Raw genomic sequence first — 4,544 nt, forward strand, 5'->3', positions numbered from 1 at the left:
GGGCAGGTCCAGGGAAAGTAGTTCCCCAAAATTAAAAACAGTAGCTTTCAGGGAAATCATCTGACAGTCCTCCTTATTTGGGGCCCTTCAAATTCCCTTCTCATTGCGGGACCTTAGGCAAGTAAAGGGAAACTAAAGCCAATTTTCTGATGACCCTGATAGGTATATAGAAGCTTTCCAACATTTCACTCAGATATTTGACCTCACACGGAGGGATGTTATGTTGCTGGTAAGTCAAACCCTCACTGCAGCTAAAACAGGCAGCTCTGCAAGCAGAAGAGAATTTTGGAGATAAACAATGTATCTCCTATAATAGTCCAAAAGGGTTAAAGAAAAGAAAAAATAGGGAAGGCAAAGAAATAGGGGAAACCCCATTCCCAACAGGAAGAGAGGCAATACCTCTTAAGAACCCTAATTGGAATTCCTTTCTGTAGTGTTTTTCCTTCTTTTGCGGTTTAAAATGGCTTCTATCTCTTTTGTAATGTTCTTCCAACCTCGGGAAAGTTAATTTTCCAAACCTTAAAATGTTTGACTTAGAGTTGAGCTAAGGGGAAGGGAACCCAGAAGCCTGATATGCCAGCAAAAGGGTAAACATTTCTTACCAGTTGGGCTTTTGACTTCTCTCTCCCTGTGCAAACCAGTAAAAGGAATAATAAGGATTATTGCTTATATTCTCTGTAAATTTATAATTAATGAAAAAGGATTTGTGAAGTTGATCTTAAGCCGTGAACAATCTGGTGTGCTTTGCATGTCTTTCTGTATGGTTCTGTCAAAGAAAGAGTATCTTAGATTAGGATGCATGCCCAAGACCCCATAAGCCTGCTGTTCAAGCCAGCCCAACAAAACTGTCAGTAACAATCTTAGCTACAGGCCTCCATCTTGTTTCATGTCCTTGGGAACATGACCTGTAACCACGTGGCAATACTTTGTTTTAGTCTCTGACATTTTACAATGGTGACTGTCTTCTTGTGCTAAGTCAGTTCCTGAGTGAAGGCCACAAAAATCAAACAAGCCAGTTTGTCAATCTGGATGACTCCAGCTAATCCTTCAAGGGCAGGGTTTACAAAATATCTTAAGCATTGATCTTGAGAGCAGTTTAGGGAGGGTCAAAATCTTGTAGCCTTCAGCTGCATGGCTCCTGGGCCACGGTTTCTAATCCTGTGGCTAGTTTCTTGGCCTGGTCCCCAGGCAAGAGGAAAGTATACCTTGGGAAGTGGCTGTTACCGTCTTTGTTTTAGACTATAGACTGTAAACCTGGCTCCTCCCAAAGCTGGTTCAGCCTACGCCCAGGGATGGGCAAGGAGAACTTGAGGGCTAGAAACAAAATGGAGCTGTTTGGGTCAAATCTCTTCCACTGTCTCAGTCACAATTTTGCAATAACAGTTTCAAAAGCTGCCTATCACTCCTTTAAAAATACCTTGTACACTCGCCATTAAGTCATAACCCGATAAAGGCTTGTTGGTTTCACTTGTATGGTTATTTTTTGTAAAGTTCAGAAGCTGAAAATCTTAACTGCTTGGTGTGGCTCAAGTCAAGTAACAAGGGAACTTAAAAGGATTTTCTTAAAGAGTGGTCAGTTTAATTAAAAGTGGATATTCAAGTTACAGGTATATTTAAAAGGCCTTTATGTTTTTCTCTTCTTCGATCTTGTTTTTCTGGAAAAAGGCTCTTTTCTTCTCAGTCGACTGAATGATTTTTCTCCATTTTTTTTTTTTTTTTGTCTTACCACTCTTAAGGCATGCATGAGAGGCCCTAAGATAACTTCTGGTAGCATGGGACTCCTTAGGAAAAACAGAGGAGGCACCACAGACCCCATTTGGGGAAAAAACCTCTGTTTTCCTCATGAAACCCCAGGATTTAAAAGGATCTCTCTCAAAATCGAAGGCTCTGTTCTGTTTTGCACTGATGGTTTTGAGTTTGGGGGTATCAGAAATTACTTCACATTATGAGAGCTTTGGTGTGTAATAACTAGGTAGAAAATGCACTGTAACCTATGGCTAATAGTAGTTATAAATGAGAGAAGCATGCTCTTGGCCACCTGGAAGATAAGGAAACATGCCCACCCCTCACTGGGAGATGAGATTGTCATCAGGGATGGGCTGATTACAAAATAAGCCAATTGGCTTTGGGTTGCCTTATAATGAAACACGTGGTAGAAGCACTACACTGTTTTCTCCCATAGTATCTATATGATCTTTTCATAAATTGAGCATTGAAATAAAAGCATAGCAAGGAGGTCTTAAGACACTAATCTGCTGTTTAGTAAAAGGGTCATAAAAGGTTTGTAAAGACTTCACCTCCTGGTCAAATTGCTTTCATTTTAACTAATTGAGGTTAACATTAACAAACTAAAGCAAGGGTAAAATTTGGCTTTGAACAGAACTTTCATGTCCTAGTAAAGGCTAATGAAAGGTGTTTGCCTTTTGAGTCATCATTGTGGCAAAATAACTTATGACAATCTGGAAATTATCCTTCCTGATGCCTGGATTTTGGATGGTTCAGAGGGCCCCTGAAACATTCAGAAAAGAGGTAAACAGGATTATTTGACATGTTTAGTCACATTAGATTGCCAAAATGATTTCCAATCTTCTTTAAGTTATATTTTGGTGAATAATACTAATATATGTTCCAAAATTGTATGGGATTTCTAAAATGCTAATGTCTAAGTATGTGCTATCAATCATAATTAAGGGTAAAGTTATTGTAAACCACGGAAATAAACTTCTTTGTCAGTCTTGTTTTTAACTGTAACTAGCCGGGAATTTTGCCATTGGCAGATAATTGTCTTGTTTTGTTCCTTCTCAAAAGATGGTTTATAATCAAGCTATATTAAGGACTTTAACAGGTGCTCTCAAATGCAAGTTTTTAATAGCTTTGAAGGTTGTAACATTGGAATAGAGAAAGAATGTACAGGACTCATACAGAACTAACATGTTCACAAATATCAAGCAAAACAAGAATTAACTAAGTGGACTGCATTCAGAAAGTGAAAGCAAACTTTTTGACTTTTGTTTGGAATATTGCTGATCCTTGTTTTGTTTTTCAGAGTCAAGGAAAATTGTTTTAAACTATTTACAAAATTTGGAGGATGTTTATTTTTCTCTGCCTGGTTCCTCTAGAATTTGGAAACTATTTGTGAGTACTCTTAACTTATGGCAATATAGCTGTTTGCATCAGTGCAATAAAAATCCATTTTTCTGATGGCGGCAGGCTATCCAGTCCTTGGCATGGTGGGCACCATGATTGGTGGCGAGGCAGCTGCTGCGGTGGAGGACTTGGTCTCGGGGGTACGGCAGGCAGCCAACTTCATGGAACAGTTTCGCTCCTACTTAGAGAGTGAGAAGCAATGGAAGGCCCTCATGGAATTCATCCTGCTCCACCTGCCCGACTACCATGACCCACCCAATGGTGGTGGCTGCCTGGACCAGCTGCTGTCCCTCTCCATGGTCTGGGCCAACCACCTCTTCCTGGGCTGCAGTTACAATAAAGCCCTTTTAGAAGGTGATGGAAATGGCTGGTGGGATGAAAGTGGAAGACCTGCCACAATTTGTTACCAGAAGTGAATTAATGAAAAAACATCAAAGCTAAGCCAGAGGATTTATCACATTTTTATCATCAGCTACAGGATTAGAAAGGAGGCTGGGATGAATGTGACATAGACCACAGCAGCTCTCTTAAGAGCTGGTATTACCAACATAAAGAGGCAGGTAGAATTAGAAGGATTCTGTTTAGATTGGCTTTTTTAACATTCTCATTTTTCCAGTAGTTATCACTGTGAAAGTATACATGGATATTTACGTATTTATAAATCATGCACTCTAAGATGAGTTCATCAACACTGTAAAAGCCCTCTTTTCTATTTTCAGTTTTGTTTTTTTTTTCTTACTGACAAGTCTCACTCTGTCTCCCAGGCAGGAGTACAAGTGTGCAGTATTGGCTCATTGCAGCCTTGAACTCCTGGGCTCATATTTTCAGTTTTCAAATGTCAGAATTTTTGTTTAAAATGCCTTTTTGGGACGGGCACAGTGGCTTACGCTTGTAATAATCCCAGCACTTCAGGAGGCCAAGGTGAGTGGATCACCCAAGGTCAGGAGTTCGAGACCAATCTGGCCAGCATGGTGAAATCCTGTCTCTACTAAAAACACAGAAAAAATTAGCTGGGCATGGTGGTGAACATCAGTGGTCCCAGCTGCTTGGGAGGCTGCGGTAGGAAAATTGCTTGAACCTGGGAGGCAGAGGTTGCAGTGAGCCGAAATCGCTCCATTGCACTCCATCCTAAGTGACAAAAGTGAAACACCATCTCAAAAAAATAAAAATTTAAATTTAAATTTAAAAAAAAAAGAATCATTTTTGTTTGTCAACAGGACACAATTGGAAAAACTGGCTATTTTACCAAGGCTTTGACTGAAAGGGTGTGTTTCCCTTTAAGGAATAAAGCCGGACATGCAGAGCCAATAAAAGCCCCTTGGGGAGAACTGGCCTCATATCTTGTCTACAAATCCCTGCACAGGGTTCCTAACCTGTGGTCAGTAAAGAATGTCACT

General features: G+C 40.2%; 1 pseudogene; it reads left to right on the forward strand.

The window, feature by feature from the left end:
• Nucleotides 1–3,239: 3,239 nt before the first annotated feature.
• Nucleotides 3,240–3,588, forward strand: LOC112613665 (annotated as a pseudogene).
• Nucleotides 3,589–4,544: the final 956 nt, after the last annotated feature.

This window comes from Theropithecus gelada, chromosome 1 (assembly GCF_003255815.1).
Source record: "Theropithecus gelada isolate Dixy chromosome 1, Tgel_1.0, whole genome shotgun sequence".
Taxonomy (NCBI): Eukaryota; Metazoa; Chordata; class Mammalia; order Primates; family Cercopithecidae; genus Theropithecus; species Theropithecus gelada.